We start from the raw sequence: 19,199 nt of genomic DNA on the forward strand, positions 1-19,199 counted from the left end.
CCATGACTTTATAATTACTTTTCAGCCCATGACTTGGGCTGTAAAGCCAATTATTTGGCTTTACAGCCAAATAATTGTTCACCTCGTCGTATCAGCTTTATCCTGATCACAGAAACTTACCACAATTTGTGTGGCTTTCATGATTTAGTTAGGCGAAGGGTCAAATACATACAGTCATTTATATTCGCGTCAGTGATATCCATTATGTTGCTTGAATTAGTTTAATTAATGCATCTCTACTCTTATATACACTTTTGTGCTTCGCATATATTCTATGTACATTTTTCATGTTCCAGGGAATTCTTGTGTGTACAAGTGCTTGATACGGATGTAACTAGGTGGTGTTAGGGTGGATATCAAATTTGTTCTCAAATATCACGTCCCATCATATATGTGGAGCCATGTACTATTCTGTCATACCGACATATGTAGGAGCTCTAGACGTCAGAGAACACAGTTAAGTAACATATTCTCTTAAGTAATTTGCGGAAATAACATCACAATAAATTTTCGGAAAGTAATTTTCACATTCATCAAATATGCAAAATATTACTGTCACTGAGGAAAATAATCCTTATATATTAACAAATTATTACTACACGAAAGAGTTTACTGTGTAAATGTGCTATCTGACGCGAGGGTCGGAGGAAGACCAGGGGTTACACTGTGGTAGTTAAGGCACGTACTATACTCCAAGTTGTTGTTGTTTTAGACTCAGCTACTCTGATCAAAAAGTTGCAAGTAGCACGGGCTATGGTGAGCCCGTAGTGGACTTACCTGGCACAGGCACTGGGCTGTATGTGGTGTGTTGTATGTACTATACACCAACAGATAAAAACTTGTATATGCATTTATATCAGCATGCACGACAATCTGTGTAAACTAATTACTAGCAAATCAGTTAGGCGTGAGGTGTTCCTGAGAACCCACTGAGAGAATCTCCGGGCTGTGACAGGCGTGATTTAATGTCTAATTATATGTATGTATTCCTAACAAAGAGAACACATTCGTTCCCTTCCCGAAAAATCTTCCATGAAAACAGAATTTATTTACGTTGGAAATCATAAATAAATAACTAAGAAACAAAGGAGAAGCCGAGAGTTGCGGCCAAGCTGCAGATATTTACCAAGGCTCCTCGTTACACATATATACTGACGCTGTGTGTCTTAATGTGTCAGCAGTTGATAACTGGAATTGAATATGTGTAATATTAATCTAGCACCATAGTTACATATGTTGAAAAAATGTCTTTATATACATTGAGTTAAAATAATTTAGTCTTTAGCTTCAGATTATGGTTTGGCTTCTAAATTAGTGTTGTGATTCTAATTTAGTGTTTGGTTTCTTAATTACGGTTAGGTTTCGAAATTAGTGAAATTATATTTTTTTCTTCTCAATACAACCTGATGCTTTTGACGTCTCTCATTAGGCTATAATGCCTCTGTTTATGCACATTTGCCTCTGCGTGCACTAATGCCAAACGAATAAGAGATGGCCCCATTGTAATAATCGAATGTGATAATCAGATAACTGGCGTCACCAATATATCGAATCAAGATTGTATAGGTGGTGCCAAATCAAAAGAACACGTGCTAGATGTGGCCTTGTACTCTTGTATCTGATTAAACGGAAAAAGTAATTTTCACGTTTAGTGTATTCTTATTTGTAAAGAATTTTTGCCATGGGAGAAATTAAACATGGTCGGGGACAAGTGCCCTGGCTCGGCTGCTTTTGACTCGCGGGCCAAAACAATAATTTTGGTTTACGTTTTAAACAGACGTTTAGTTTTCTTTCATGAAGACCGACCATTGTTCCCTAAAACGCAAATCCTACGAAAGAAAGAGATATCGGTAGAGAAGTTCCCTCGCTGGCGTGGCCGAATAATTCAGCAGGAACAAAGGTTTATTCATACGTGGAGGAGGCGGGTAGAGGGAATTTCCCCAGGGATACAGATCATCTTGCCTACACCAAAATTCGTCTTAATTTTTCTCCCGTACTGTTGGTGAAGTATTATCAGAACACTTTTATTCGGTTCTACTTGTTTTTCTAACATACTCTCTCTCTCTAGCTGTTTCTCTCTCTCTCTCTCTCTCTCTCTCTCTCCCTCTCTCTCTCTCTCTCTCTCTCTCTCTCTCTCTCTCTCTCTCTCTCCCCTTCACTCTCTTTCCCTCCTTCACTTTCTTGTTCCAAAGCTCAATTGCGAAACACTGCATTAAGTCAAATGTGCCGTTTGTGTTGAGTTCTATCACCTACTTTATTACTATTTTTGCTTTTATCAAACAATTGTCATTGCGTTTCAGACATTTCCCGCGTACCCATGATCAACTCATGCTTTTTATCTCACGCTGAGGATAACAACTACAGCAGTGCACTCTTGTGCAACTTAACAGACCTAAAGGGCCAAGACTGATGTATACAGTATTGTGCATGATCCTCGTAGTATGATCTATTCCTCAAAAGAAAGTAGCGTCAATATTTCTAGGCAATGTTCCGTGCAAAGTAACAGTTTGTTTGCAAAGTAACAGTGTTCCGTGCAAAGTTTTAACAGTCCCTACATAACGGTCATGTTGGGACACCCGTAACCATGCTCCTTAAGCCACCAGGAAACACTGCATTCAAACAGAAGGAACACTGCACTTAATGAGAAGGAACACTGCACTCAAGTAGAGGGAACACTGCACCCAAGCAGAAGGAACACATCACTTAAGCTTACAGATAAAGTACTCTACACGCTAATACAAGAAACACAAAGCTCTCACTGAAGCAGGGAACACAGCACTTACGGTGAAACACTTAACACTCACGCTGACACACTTAACACTCACGCAGACACACTTAACACTCACGCAGACACAGGTAACACGCAGCTTTCAAGGTGACAGATGAAACCTATCGGTGCAATCTCAGAACAAAAAACTGTTGTATCTTTTATATATCCTGAAGGATGTATTTCATACATCCTTCTGGATGTATGAAATAAATCCCATTAAGTCCATCATTGAAGTGAAATGTGTACTATGTAAACCTGTTTCAGTGTTTACTTTCCATCTGCCATCTTTACTCATGGGACACGCATCAGGTCCAATAAAATAAAAAAATAAAAACAGTTAATTTTCAACTTTTTCAACTCTGGTCTGTAGTTGATTAAAATATGTCAGAGAGGGAACTCAACCGGTTCAGGCCTTTATTAATCTACACCCTGTTTAGTTAGCACAGTTGACAGCTTTGTCTCAATACTTAGAGTAAACTCAAGAGATTGTCACTCTTGAGCTCAGGAATTTGCATTTTGGCAGCAGATATTGTGTAGTAGATTAGCCTTTACTGATAAATGGCTGCAAAGCTTCAATTTGCTCGGTTTAATGGAGTGATCGTGTCGTTAGATTAATACTCCTTTGCTTTAAGTTAACCAACCGAGTCGTTGACTAATTCATTTAATTTCTAACTTAATCATTCACTGATAGTGTGTCAGACTGAGAAACTTGACTGAATGACTCACTCACGCGCTTACTATTAACTCCCCCTCTCTCTCTCTCTCTGTCTCTCTCTCTCTCTTTCTCTCTCTCTCTCTCTCTCTCTCTCTCTCTCTCTCTCTCTCTCTCTCTCTCTCTCTCTCTCTCTCTCTCTCTCTCTCTCTCTCCCTCGATTACCACCTAGCTGCTTATCCCCACTTTAAACATCGTCCATCTCCTTTTATCAGTGCTATATATATCCAGATAATCTGTCCCGACTCCTCCTATTACAATCACCCCATATGCTTCCTTTCCTACTTTTCTCCTTCTCAACTTCTCCTCTCCTACTCTTCTCGTCTCCTTCTTTATCCCTCTTGTCTTAGGTCCATTTATCCCACAACTCTATCATCAACTCTGCTGCCTTTTCCCAGTAAACCTCACCTCTGCTTCCTTCCTCTCCTCTTCACCTTCACTACGTAACCCATTTCTTTCATCCTTACCCCCCCCCCTTCTCTTCTTACTCTCTCCACTGGCATCTTCTACACCCACTTTGTCATATTTTTTCTACTTCCTTACTTTCTTTCCCTATCTACCTCGTTGTCATCCACTCTTTTCTCTTCCCCCCTTTTCTTTTTTTGATATAATCCTCAATCTCTTTAACGCTTCCTCTAACCATCTTCTCTTTTCCCTCTCTCACGATATTCTCAATGTTCTCCCTTGTTCTTCTCTGTCCTCCCTTTCCCCTCATCTTTAATACCAGTGTTGCCCTCCTTAATCATAATGCTCAAGGAGTTCCCTCCGCCACAGCTGTGTCCCCTCTATTCCCCCCCTCTCTTTCATCACACTCCTCTTCTCTCCTCTCCCTCTCTCAAACTCTCCCCTCACCGTTTCTCTCCTTTCCTTGACCAATTTCTCCCGTCACACGTTATCTCCCACGCCCAAACTGTCCCACCCAATTATTCATGATAATACTACTAATGTTTCTCTTGTTATTGCAATGTTTCGTCTGTGAGTCTATGTACAAAAATTCCTGTGTAATCAATCTTTGTTTCTCGGGGCTTGCAGAGTGGTGGCTCATTATATTTACTTCGAGCTTAAATCACTTAATATCTGGTAAGAAATGAAGTGACTTATCGAGATTTTGAAGTACTGTTCAATGGCAACTGCAGATTTTATATCTTTATTTCAAATCTGTATTTTCCCTTAGGATTATTATACTCTCAGAACTCCCCTAAAGCCCCGCTGTCATCTTTTGTGCTTCTGTGTATGCCCAAAAAATTGTCCTTTAACAAAATAAATTTGCGTGTGGAAAGTTAGAAGGTCGTTGGATTCAGAAGGTGTCATTTAGCCCCATGGACTCATGCCACTCAATATTTCGGACTCGCTGTGTAAATGAGAGAGAGCTGTGATGATCATGTTTGCTGGTTCCACTTTAGTTTTAACAACTATGGAATAACTCGATTTATTCACATGTAATTTGTAAAAAGCAGAGATTGAGTACCTTATTTATGCCTATAATATAACATGTAATATTATATGTAAATATTTTCCTGACAGAGCACAAAGAAAGTATATTCGTCCCAATCCTTTGATGCTATTCTGTCTGATAATGTCGTCCAGAAATTGGTTCAAACTGCGGTCATAAACACCAAATTATGATATGATGATATTGATGATAATCGCATGAATTATGGTACAAGATAACCTAATCGACGGTAAGCCATTAAAAATCATAACCTAGGTATGAAACATTATGTTAACTCCATTTGATCCATTGAGATGTAATTTATCCATATTAACATCTTTTGCTTAAATCGAGTTATAATAACTAAAATTATCAAAGCTGCATTACCCTTTTATGTATTAATAAAACTAAATCATACGTAACTAGATGATAGAAGAAACAGAGAAGATTCGATCACAACATGCAAGATCGTTAGGGGACGAGACAGGTTGGACAAAGAAATACAAATTATGAGACAGTTGAATAAAAGGACAGAAATCGAAGCTGGAAACGCATATGAGTCGATGAAATGTGAGCAATATTCTTACCCATGTACAGGTAGTCTGCAGGTGGAATGCAAGGAAAGAAATGGAAACATAACCTACAACCAGAACTTTATGTCCAGATTCGACCAAAATTTCGAACGTCAATATACCACAATTATAACGCAACAGCTACAACATGTGTGTGTGTCTGTGTAGGATCATCATAGTGAATAATATGAGTGTTTAAGTTGAACAGTAAAAATAGCTTAGAGAGAAAACCAACAAATTGAGACCTATGCCAGATGTTACTGGAAAGATAAAGATAAGACAAATGCTAGAGATAGAGAGGAAGCATTGAACACAGGAAATAAAACGTTCATTATATGAAATTATGAATACTTGGAATATCTTAAAATCATTAGAAGTCCATGTGAACGAGGAGCTGGAGATAAATCTCTTAAGATATCCTTGATATCAACATGTGTGATTGATCTCTTAAAGTGGTGGTTGATCTCTTAAGATGAGATTGATCTCTTAAGGCGTGATTGATCTCATTAAGTGTGACTAGTCTCTGAAAATGCTGTTCATCTCATACATAGAATGTGATAATCTCTTCAGGTGTGGTTCATCCCCTTTTCCCCTCGTGTAATTGGGAAATTTATAAAGAATATCAATTTTTTCTATTTTGTTTTCTCAGAATTTAGTTATCATTGTCAAGTCTGTATTGTATTTTACTCTTCAAAAACGTGGAAGAGAAAATGGCGCTACACGCGGCTAAAAATAAATCTAGACGTAACTGAGCTACAGATACATTTTCAACTAACAATGAAGAAGCAAGTTCCATCCATAGAAAAATTTAGGCAACGTCGTTCACGGACGCACAAAAACTCTCGCTACCGTATTCACTGCTCTGAACATTAAAGATCAATTACGCCCCACGTCTCTGTGCATCCTCGCCCTAACACACAGGGTTTAACATCATCTTCCTCCCAGCATGAGTATTAAGGAAAGTTATCGATAAAACGCGGAGAAAAGCTCACCACTTGGGTATAATGAAAAGCCCGAGGGTGACAATGGCCCGCGTCGCAAATGATAAATTGGCCGGCTGACGCTGATGCATTACGTCAACACGCGCCTCTGGGGCCATGGGACCCTGGGGCCATGGGACCCTGGGCCCCCCAGGAATATTTGGCCACTCTGACGGCACTGGAACCTGGGTACACTAGAGGCTCTTAGGGACCTGGATCTTTCAGACCACAGGCTTCCGTGGAGGTACAGGCCTTTGATACCAATTGTTCATTGTTTATACGTGTCCTCTGGAGCTAAGGGCCCTCCCTGGGGTTCCGATATTCAAGGTCTATGTCCTCCGAGGACACGGATCTCTGGTGGTCTTTTTTAAGTTTTGGCAACAGGGCAATAGTCGTTCTGGGCTCATGAAGCTTGGCCCATCGAGGTCATCTTATTCTAGGACTTTGGGCTTATTGAGCGTTGATCTTAAGGCGTTCCGTTTGTCTGTGGCCACTGTGGTTACTGAGCATTTATCATAGCGAGAAACTAACAAATGAGTCACTGGATAAATGCAAAAAAATCTTGGGTTCCGGCGATGGAAAGGGGATTAGGAAATTATGGTCGGCGAAGCTCTTCAGAAAGAAGAATTGTTTCTGAAGTCATTAGCGCAATTTGTGTCCACTCTCCCCTTCAGAGCAGAATCAATGCACAACTTTTTCGACCCGTTTGACGGGAACCTTGATTCGTACCTCGGGTGTCATCAATATTTTAAAGGGGAGAGATGGAAGCTATTGGAGACTAAAAAAAATTGATTTATATGTTGTTCATTTAATGTGTTCACACTCTTTGTTTGATTTAGGAACCATACAGTAAACATTTAAATACAATGGAGTAAATTTAACAATTAACTGTGCCTGGTAAACTCTCAGTATCCAGAAGACACCTGAATGGAGTTACTAAAACAAGATTTCAATAATAGGCTACATATGATTCCTTCACAAAACCAAAGATCGACTTGAGAATGGTCCAGGACGGACCGAAACGTCGTCGTCCCTTCACCTTCTAGTGTGTGGTCTGTCAACTTACTTTAGCCACGTTATTGTGACTCATCGCCTGCAAAACCAAAGATTTTACCTGGTAGCTGAGGCAGTATGGTAAATCTGGTAACTCTCAATGTTTTATAAGAATGTTGTCTGTGGAATATTTTAACAGTTGGCTGGTGAGATGGACCCATCTTGTCCCCCAAGATGGATGTGTATGTTCTCGCAATACACAGGCACGAGTGCCAAAGAGGGGAATTCAACGTTCCACCTTACAGGTCATGACACAGTCTGCTGTACCGTAGACCAGGAAAGGCCTTTTTTAAAAGCAAAGAATACAAATATTACATAGCTCTACTGGACATGAGTAATAATCGTTGAGATGGTATTCGGATCATCTCATCGTTTCGTAATGCACTTCACTGAAATTTCCAAGCAAGTAATGATATTTGAATGAGTTGTCTTACATGAGTAAATAGACTAATTTTGCAAGACAAAATACGTGTGACAGACATAAATGTGATTAGGCATTACCTGGCCTCTCACACCTGGCAAACAGAACGAAATTGCACAACTATTGAAAGTCTCTCTGCCTTCCTCCTAGTACCGGGAACTGTTAGGAGCCTCGTTGCAAGCCTCCATATACCGAGAGCTGCTAAAAGCGTAGCCGCTAGTTCCCTCCTTGAACTGAAAACTATTGAATGCGATGCCATTAAACTCCAGCAACCGGGACTGTGATCTATTTACCCAGTACACCAAATAATTTATATCTGTGTGGGCATCAAAGAGCATCGCTGCTCGACCCAAACAGCCTGCCACAGAGAGTGTTAATGGTGTTAATAGCACAAATGACTAGTATATTAAACCTATCACACATCAAAGCCCGACAAACAATAATAGATCATACTTTTACGCTTTTTAATCAACATCAGAACAAGGTTTACCTCAAATCTCTCGCATCGAGTTTACATTTTGGGGGAAGGGGTGATAAAAATTGTGTTCTATTGATAGCTAGTTTAAACCACGCATCATTAAAATGAGGTTTTTCATGAGCTCATATAACAGAGAACATCATGCGCCAATAAAACACTCTTTAGAAAATATTACCAACATTCAGAGTAGTCCCCTATGTGCTTGGATAGCGACACACTGTTTCCTGTAATGTTTGCTCCGACACAATAGATATGTAGCCTGACAAAGCCTGTGAGACTGAAGTGCAGATTTTCAGCTTTAATTTCAGGGTATTTACATCCATAATAGATGAACTGTGAAACTATCTCATACCCTTTTTATACACAGTCCCCCTACATTTAAGTGGACCAAATATAATTGGATACATTAACATACTTGTAAATAAAATCGTCATATTTAGTACTTGATTACAAGTCCTTTGGATGTTATGACCACTGGCAGTGTGCGATACAGAGTACATCACCAGACACTGGGAACCTTTCTTGGTGATACTGGCAGACCTCTACTGCGGATATCTTCAGTTACAGTTAGTTTCGAGAGTTTTTGTCTACAATTGTGTTTTCATAAAGTGAAACATATGCTCAGGTGGACTAAGGTCGGGTGATAATCGTGATTGACTTATCCAAGAAAACTCAATTTTTCGGCTATAACGAATTCCTTGTTAGCTTTATTATTGGTGGTCAATATCCTGGTGGAAGGTGAAGAATCGTCCAATGAGTTTTGTGGCATTCGGTTTTTTTGAGTAGATATGACGATACTGTACAGATCTGAAGTCATTCTGCTTCTGTTTTCAGCCGTTACATCATAAGTGGTCCAGTTCCAGTGGACCACTGCTTACAAAAGATTATATATAATTATATGTGTGAGTGGGCATCAAAGAGCAGCACTGCTCGACCCAAACAGCCTGCCACAGAGGATTGTGCTGTCCACTCAGCCACCAGTGCCCCAGCCACTGTTTGTGTGTTTGTGCGTTTACCTAGTTATACTTACCTAGTTGTGCTTGCGGAGATTGAGATCTGGCTCTTTTGTTCCGCCTCTCAACTGTCAATCAACTAATGTACAGGTTCCTGAACCTACTGGGCTCTATCATATCTACACCTGAAGCTGTGTATGGAATTTGCCTCCACCACATCACTTCCTAATGCATTCCATTTATCTACTACTCTGACACTGAACAAATTATTTCTAACGTCTCTATGGCTCATTTGGGCACTCAATTTCCATCTGTGTCCCCTAGTGCGTGTGCCCCTTGTGTTATATAGTCTGTCTTTATCTGCCCTATAAATTCTGTGCGTGTGTGTGTGTGTGTGTGTGTGTGTGTGTGTTCGCGTGATTTTGCTAACAACCAATCCCTTCCTGACAACCAATTGTTCCACATCTCGGCTGTCATATAAAGTGTAGAATTGTAATCAACATGTTGCAAAGTGAAACATTCATAAATTTTTTCAGGATATATCGTATCGCATGACCCACTTGTCTCCATCAGTTTCATCTGAGAGCAACAATCTCCACCACTCTCCCGCCGGCACTAGTAATTGTTGGAGTCTCTTGGAGCGTGGAGTGTTGGAGATGGATGGTGCATTGTGGAGCAGCCGCCGCCACCCGGATGACTGCTGCTCGTGGTGGAGATGGCAGCATCCTTGTGTGGTAGACAACTGTGGTGGAAGCTGTGGTGGACGCAGCAATAGCAGTGGTGATGATAGGGGAATTCTCAGCGGAGGGGTTGCGTGGGTATTGACAGCGGACGCAGTGGTACCATTGGGGACAAAAGTGGCGGTGGAAAAACGGATGAGGGTGAAGGTAATTGTGGGGGTGGTGGTTGTGGTAGCGATGGTGGAGGGAGTAGGGAGAGTGGGGGAGGTAGTTTTGATAGTCTGCTTGAAGGCACAGCTGGACCACTGACCAGCTCACTCGTCTCTGGTCGACACAGCTGGACCACTGACCAGCTCACTCGTCTCTGGTCGACACAGCTGGACCACTGACCAGCTCACTCGTCTCTGGCCGACACAGCTGGACCACTGACCAGCTCACTCGTCTCTGGCCGACACAGCTGGACCACTCACCGTCTTCACGTCTCATATGGAAGTGTTCACGTCTGCCACGTCTCTACAACACTGGTTTTCCCAGCCAGAACGTTCACAACACCAACCATGGTCCCTCCCTCCCTCACACTACTCTCAACTGTTTACCAGTTCCTCTTCCTTCATTTATATAATCAGGAGAAAGGAAACTTACCCAACCGCCACTGTGGTATCCTGAGATCGAGTCCCAGGATCCCGGGTCCCGGGTCCCCCTCGGTTGTGATACGACAATATAGACCACTGCGCTACGGGACCCTTTAATGTTTCAATTAATAGCCATGTAGGTGAAATACTGCTGGAAAATTGGCATACATCAGATTTTAACTGTTTATTTCTATATTAAATTATTTCATACTGTATACATATAGAGTGAAAAACAATTCTGGCATTATCCACCTGTATCTTAGTTCATAACCAGGGAGTTATATCTTGTGGTCCAGAATTTATAGGGTCGTTGAACCGTGATAAACAATATTATTATTGCATTTCCCTCCCTTCTGATAATATGCAAATTAGCCTTGGAAAAAAATACGTTAAATCAGGTTATCGTGGTATTGTTACAGTTCCCCCCTGCATCTCCCCAGCCTCCTCTCTCGTCTCTTTACCACTCGATATCCAGGTTCCCCTCCTTTCACGCCTGCCCTCTACATTCCAGCCTCTTCCTACCTCACGTCCCTCTTCAAAACGCTGCCTCCTTATCCCTCACTCTACTGTTCACCCCCCGAACACCCAGCCTTCTCGCCCCTTCTCACTCCAACCCTCCGTCTCTCGGCCTCGTCCTCACAACGACGCAAAGCCTCTTATTCTGGACCAGATCCTGATATTGGTTGAGAATGATGCATCGCTTGTATTTTTGGAGGGTAGCCACATGCACCTCTCCGCCCCTAGTGAGAGTGTCCTGGTCCTCAGCCTCGGCCAGTTTTGAGCGATCGTCATTCCCCCTTCATGTTTCTTGGTAACAATGCCGCTACATTTTTTTTAGTGGTGACCGGGGAAGGGGGGGAGGATATCTTTGCAGTTTTAGTACATGTACTCCTGATGCATGTATGGGAAAGGGGGAGCAAGGGGATTCCTTTTCCTGATACTTTCATCTTGTACCTGCCATTTTCATGCTCCCTTGTCCCTGCTAGTTTCGTGGTTCAATCATTCTCATAGTTCCTTGCACTTGCCAATTTCATTCTTCCTAACTACAAGTTGGGTCCTAGACCAGAAGTCACACCAACCAAACACGAGTGACACACAAGGTGAAATGACACATTTCGCTCTGTGCTAAATGGTGAATATAAACTTTCTCACTGCTTTACATCATTGAACAATATGAAATAAAATAAATTACTGGGTAATCAACAGCAGACTTGGCAGGAGGGAAATGGCTAGAAAGCAGGGACGAGAAACCCTACATAAGTTTTGGACCCGCAAGGTATAGGGGACCCAGATGGTACGGGACACCCGGATCGTACGGGGAGCCCGGATGGTATAGGGGACCGTACAGAGGTCGGGGACCCGGAATAAATGGGGAACCCAACAGAGGCGGGTCGTCCGGGGGGAGAAGGGGACCTAATAGAACACATCTGACACCAAGCTTCTGTTTGTTATAGGAGTCTGCTTGGTGTAAGCAAATCACAAAGTAGCTTTGAGATAAACATATCTTTTTAGCTCTTATTATTAAGTGTATTTTCACAGCAACAGTGATGATAGACAGCTCAGTGATACGGGTCTTATAATTAAGCCTTCAGCACACAATATGATATATAGTATAAGACAATGAACGTCAGTGTTTAACAAAAGCCTTCCAGTGGCGTCACAAAAGCTCTATAAATCTTTCTTTTTTATCGAGTTTTAAATTTGTTACCTTATTATTTTTTTGGGACCTTGTGATAATTTTATATGTATTATTTACATATGGCTGAGAAGAGCATTAAGACTTTATATGTAGATAATATTTCGCCTGGAAGTCGATTACCAAATTTAACAGTGGTTCATCAGAAGACTATTTTCCGCTTATGGATAAAAATTGGAACACTACAACAAAATAAATATTCTATCATTTCTTCAAGAAATTTATTGAATTTGTATAAGTTCGTTCGCTTGGGTATGCACAACTGTTTTTGACATGCTCCCCGATCATTTATCCTCATTCTGAACAAAGCTAAACACCGTGCAGAATGACTAAACTGTAGTCTTCACCTGTTCTACCTTGATTGGTGAGAACGTCAAAGCCATCCACACCAAAGAGATGTTGCGAAGTTTCTGTTATGTATATTGCCGATGCCATCAATATTCCTCACATAACCCAACTTTGTGAACAACCAGAAGTTGGCACCCGCAACAAGAGCAGCTCAGCCATCAACAACCTCATGGTGGTTGTGTCATTCTCAAGAAATATCACTTTAACACGATTCCTAGGATGATTACGTTTTGGAACGTAAAAGTCAACAGAGAGAGAGAGAGAGAGAGAGAGAGAGAGAGAGAGAGAGAGAGAGAGAGAGAGAGAGAGAGAGAGAGAGAGAGAGAGAGAGAGAGAGAGAGAGTGAGAGAGAGAGAGAGAGAGAGAGAGAGAGAGAGACAGACAGACAGACAGACAGACAGAGAGAGAGAGAGAGAGAGAGAGAGAGAGAGAGAGAGAGAGAGAGAGAGAGAGAGAGAGAGAGACAGACAGACAGACAGAGAGAGAGAGAGAGAGAGAGAGAGAGAGAGAGAGAGAGAGAGAGAGAGAGAGAGAGAGAGAGAGAGAGAGAGAGAGAGAGAGAGAGAGAGAGAGACAGAGAGAGAGAGAGACAGAGAGAGAGAGAGAGAGAGAGAGAGAGAGAGAGAGAGAGAGAGAGAGAGAGAGAGAGAGAGAGAGAGAGAGAAAGTGATGAAAGGTCCCGGGGGGTGACTCATATATCAGGCAGTAGCGCCCGTACGCACACTTTTTGTGTTTTCCTACCACTGTCCCCTCTTCCCTCCCTTCCTTCCTCTCTCTCTCTCTTTCTTTCTCTCTTTCTCTCCCTCCCTCCCTCTCTCATTTTCTCATTTTTTACTGATACTCATAAATTCAATATCAAGATTCAAACTATGTTTCCCACTCATTCTTTATTGCAAACCAATAATATTCACTGCAGCAAATTTTTAAGGTATACGCCAAACATTTGCTATATTATAAAAATATATATTTGGTATATACAATATTTAATAAAGTTGCAATCACATGAAATTTGGAGGGGAAGCTCCTTTAATATATGTTAGTTTCAAGAACAAATTCAACAGACTAGAAAAGTTGGTGAGTGTGAACTATATTAACAAGGGAGTTATAACAAATAACTGGAATATAATATATCGATGGCAGAACTGTTTGACTATATAAATGAACACATTTCAAAACAAACAAAACACAATGAATACCTTCATTACTTGCTGATTGAAAATACGAATGAATGGAATGAGTAACGTTGTATTTGCTCACTAATCCGTCATTGTACGGCTTAAGACTAAATACTCTTCTTAGAAAATTTATTAATTTCAACTAATTTATGTTTTTTTCTAAAATTTTTGTGGGAAATGGCAAACCAAGATAACGGGCTGCACGGTAAACTACATAATACAGTTCTAAAATTTACGTTTGAATAGCTCTTTATCAGTGTTACAAAAATGATATACAAGTATCTGAAGAGACAGTAAAGTTTGTCTGACATTGACATTAAATTGAACTGACACGCCCCAGAATTAACGCGTTGTGAGTGAGAGAGTGCTGGAAGCAGTCAATGATTGAATTAGCAGTGTTTAAATTAATGTAGTATATAGGAATTAAAATAAATATTAGTATATTTTAGGTAATATGGAAATGCTCTTTTCCTTTGATGGAATGGCTTGTTTTTCGATATTTTTTGTATTTAACTTCAGAAAACAGTATTACCGTGGTTACTAGCAAATTTTGGCCACTAGCAAATTTGGGATGCATAATGAAGATATCCGCAAGAACACAGGAGTGGATAAAGAAAACGCAAAGCTCTAGGTAGAGCCGGTCGGCCGAGCGGACAGCACGCTGGATTTGTGATCCTGTGGTCCTGGGTTCGATCCCAGGCGCCGGCGAGAAACAATGGGCAGAGTTTCTTTCACCCTGTGCCCCTGTTACCTAGCAGTAAAATAGGTACCTGGGTGTTAGTCAGCTGTCACGGGCTGCTTCCTGGGGGTGGAGGCCTGGTCGAGGACCGGGCCGCGGGGACACTAAAAAGCCCCGAAATCATCTCAAGATAACCTCAAGATAGGTACCTCAGCAAGATTTAAGACTATAATGACTGGACAATTAATAACGTAGTGTGAGATCCAGACCCAGTTACTGCTCACAGACTTTATACATGGGAGTCTCAGGAGTGGGAAAAGTCGTCACCCAGTAGTCTACCAAAGGTCCACCTGGTCCATCCACCAGCCACAGCACCCATCATTATCCTGAAGTTCCATATATGCAGACCCCTGCGCGAAACATGTCTAGCCTCGACCCACAACTTACATTACATGTCACTCTTCCATCTATATTCATTGGTTACCAAAGCTACCACTTTTCGCGGGCTGTAGGAGATGCGCGGGTGATAAGCCATCCTGCCCGCCCTCACCACCGACCATAGGAGCAACTTTATTTGATAACTTAATAATAATTATTCCGGTTGCCGGAAACAGAAAGTCTATGTAGAATATATATATATCAAGGCTTATATCAAGGTCGCTTATAATTATTACTCTTCCTTCTGATGGGTCATGAAGGAAGCCGGCCTCGGGTGAAAGGGGGCTGTGACGATCTCTGTCTGGAACCCGTAGGTGCGGGACTCGGACGTTCACTTCCTGCAGGGCTCGTGCGGCCCCAGGCTCAGCTTCAGGGGGCTGGGGTCCTTCTTGCCCTTGCTGGGGTTGTTCTTCTCCGGCCCCGACCACAACGGTCTTCGGGTTTGGAATTCCTGTGCCTTCTTTTACCAACCACGAGGTAAGTCCTACAGTCCTACACCGGAGCTGGAACAACTGCGGTAGTTCCTTGTTCCCTTCAACTTCGTTCTGACAGTTCCTGCGATGGCCAATCCTATTGTCGTTTGCCTTTCCATTGGAGACTTTCTGCGCCGTGGAGAAGGGAGACCTGCTGCATGGGTGACAGCTTCTCCCCCGTATCAGCCTATCCTGGTTTTGCTCCCTGGAGAGGCCACTCTAGACCGACAACCAGAGCGCAACTCCTTAGTCTTTTGAGACTGATAGATGCCTAATACTACTACTATGAAAGTCGCTCCAAGGTTGAATTACTGACCCCTCCAAGGATGCATCCCCACAAATTATCTCCCAGGTACCAATTTATTGCTAGGTGAACAAAGGAAACGTACCCAACCAGTTCTGTCCCGCCAGAGGATCGAACCCTGGATCCTCGATTTTGAATCAAGAATGTAGCCACTGTATTACAGGACCACAGGACGGTGCCAGAAGACCTGCTCCGTCTTACCTAGACCACTGCAGTTCGCAAGCTGTTGGTTACGCCCGTAAATAAAAATTGATCTACAGCTTACATCATTGTAAGATCATCCACTAGAGATGTGGCACTATTGCGAGGAAAAGAATACCAAATAGCGAAGACTTGGAATGTAGTGATGAGAGAGAGAGGAAAAGAGAAAGAGAGAGAGAGAGGACTAAAATTAACAAAGCAGTCACACATAGAAAGATTAAAAATGATAAATTTTCCTAGGATAATTAGTTGAGGAGTAAAGGAAGACGGCCAGGAAGAAGTTAATCATCAGAGAGCATCAGAGAGCATCAGAAAGCATCAGGGTCGTGTCCTACACAATGACCCGTTACACGGTAGGGGATGGGGGAGAAGAATAGATGGCCAGTGGTATTGTAAGAAACTCTTATTTAATGCCTGTTGTACTGAACGTGTATGGAAAGAAATATATAATAAAGAATTCACTCGGATATAGAACATTTCTGCCATGGTAGTTAAGATGCTCTATGTATCTGTGCTCGTCAACTCCGTTCACTGTGTATCACCCACTCATGTTAATATCAGGATATATGCTCCTAAATTTGCATGTAAATTGTGCCAACGCGTTTATGGATTTAATATTCTTAAAATTTGGTGTTTTAAAGAGTAATCATTTTGTTGTGAATGAAGTTGGTATATGAGATTTTCATAACAATTTGTCTCATTAGCTTCTCAAAATACATGTCAAGCGCTTTTGCAACTCACGCTTATTGTCCTTGCGCTTAAATGGTTGCTTGAACTCTGATGCATATTAAGAGATTTAACTGCCGATCTGTAAACCTCTGATTAGATTTTAAGAGATATCAGACAAACACAAAAACATGATTACTATTGCCCAATAAAGCAGATGTGGTAATAAACTTCATTATATTTATCATAAGGATGTCAGTGACGTTATTTGATGTTTATAAAATTTATACAAAGATCTGAGAATTTGTAGTAATTGTTTTTGTTCAATTTTAAATAACTGATATTATACCTGTATGTTATGTTGACAGAGTTCCTTCCTCTTACAATTTTATAAGCCAGTTTTCATGTAAGTTTCATAACCTCTCCAAGGTAAATTAACTACGGGCTCACCATAGCCCGTGCTACTTGGAACATTTTGTTCCGAGTAGCGAATCTGTAACAACAACAACAACAACAACCTCCAAGGTCTGTCAGGAGCATTATGGTCTTAACATTTAATATATGATGTAGAAAACCGTGAATCATGATGAACGCACTATATTATTATGAAAACATTGAATTATAATGAAAAACACTGATGATGATGAAGAAATACATGACGATGAAACAAATGTACATCATCTGGAAAAGCTTTTATAGTAATGTATTAGAAAAGGTGTTAATGTTTAAATTAAACATTTAAATTAAACTATGCTATTTTCATAGCATTTGTTAGCTTAAGAAAGTCGATCCCACTAACAGCCGGACCTCATTATACTCAATCAGTTCCTGTACGCAACAGTGCTTAGGGACAATTGAGCGTCAGTGGCGTTCATAATTATAAAATATGTGTAGTGGGAGGAGGTGCTTCACATACATAACAGTTCTACGATAACAGTTCTATCATAACAGTTACATAAAGGTCGAAGTCTCAGGAAAGATGCCAGGATATCTGAGTGTATTAAACACAATATGAGTTGTTGCCAGCGTGGGTCTGGATGGTCTGAGTGGTCTGAAGGGTCTGAGTCTCTGAGTGGCACTGACGTGAAGGGGCCAAGGCAAGACTGCGCGATAATTTCCTCTTCCTGAGGAAGCTCGGGTTAACTTGGTGTCTTGTGGATTCCTACATCAACACCTCTCTCGCTCTCTCTCTCTCTCTCTCTCTCTCTCTCTCTCTCTCTCTCTCTCTCTCTCTCTCTCTCTCTCTCTCTCTCTCTCTCTCTCTCTCTCTCTTTTCCTGAGGAGGCTACTTATCAACACCATCCTCTGTCTTATGAATATAATTGAATGCCATATCTATTACCTTGGGAGGTAGATCATCAACAACATTCACATTATTTTGCAATTCACTGATAACTACCTTTTTCTCTACTTTCCAAAGGTCACTGACCAGTACCATATGCACTCTCTGCAGAAACCTCGTATCAACGGCTCACAAAACGGAGGAAAGACCCCTGTAAAACATCATTTACAGAAACGTGATCCCTACCGAAGTTAACCGGAAGATAAAGTTTACAATTTGCTACAAGAACAAAAAATCTGAGCATATAAGTGAGCATGTTTTCACATGCTCACTTACGGACTGTCAGCCCCAGAGATTTCAATATATAGGCAAGACGAAACATCTCTTTTAAGGTGTCTGACTATTCACTACCTCCATCAATGTTAAAAAGAGCTTCATCGACAAGAGTAAACAAAATAAATCTGTAAAATAAACTTTTCAACTTACATCTTAAATGGAGAAGAATAAAAGGAAACATGTTCTTAGTAACATATGTCTAAAATTAAGTCTTCTTAATAAATGTACTAGTATAGATATATTTATAAAGTGATAAGACTCACAGTGATGGGTCAGTAGTGAGACTCACTGTAGTGGGTCGGTGGTGTGACTCACAATGGTGGGATTCAGTGGTGGGACTCAGAGGTGGGTGATCCTACACTTGGGCTTGGTGGTGGTGGGAGCAACACCTCCGAGCTCCTGCCAAATTCATCACGAAAGTTTCTGTTTTGCATATTAATAATTTTGTTGAATTTTTTAAATGAAATAACCTTCATATTGTAAAACCAGGTAATTTAATGATTAGTATGAGAAACAAAGAGGAACAAAGATAAAGGGAGACAGAAAGAAAGGCATAGAGACAGAGACAAACAGAAGAACAGTGAAAGACACAAGAAGCCAGGAAAAAAAAGAAACAGAGGCAGAGAAAATTGGTAAAATTGGTAACTAACGAATAAAATCATTGCTTATCAATTCCATGTTCCATGCCGTTCTGTTACATTAACATTAATTGAACATAGTATACATAACTTTTTATGTATACCATGTTCATAAGTATTATGTTAGTGCATTACACATTAATTTTAACATATCACTATCTAACGCCGTTCACGTCTACTTCTTCCTTACCCCGCCCAGAACCCAAGTTATGTGAATGTCTGTATTATGTATGGTAATTGCTACTAAATGTCCTCGGCCCCAGATATCTCTTTCCCACCC

The 19,199-nt window shown here is 41.1% G+C and overlaps 1 long non-coding RNA gene across 1 annotated transcript in view; it reads right to left on the minus strand.

The window, feature by feature from the left end:
* Window positions 1–19,199, minus strand: part of LOC138369389 (uncharacterized) — a 387,359-nt gene that overhangs the window by 235,665 nt on the left and 132,495 nt on the right. The gene's annotated exons all lie outside the window — the stretch shown is intronic.

The sequence above is a fragment of the Procambarus clarkii genome, chromosome 28 (assembly GCF_040958095.1).
Source record: "Procambarus clarkii isolate CNS0578487 chromosome 28, FALCON_Pclarkii_2.0, whole genome shotgun sequence".
Lineage (NCBI taxonomy): Eukaryota > Metazoa > Arthropoda > Malacostraca > Decapoda > Cambaridae > Procambarus > Procambarus clarkii.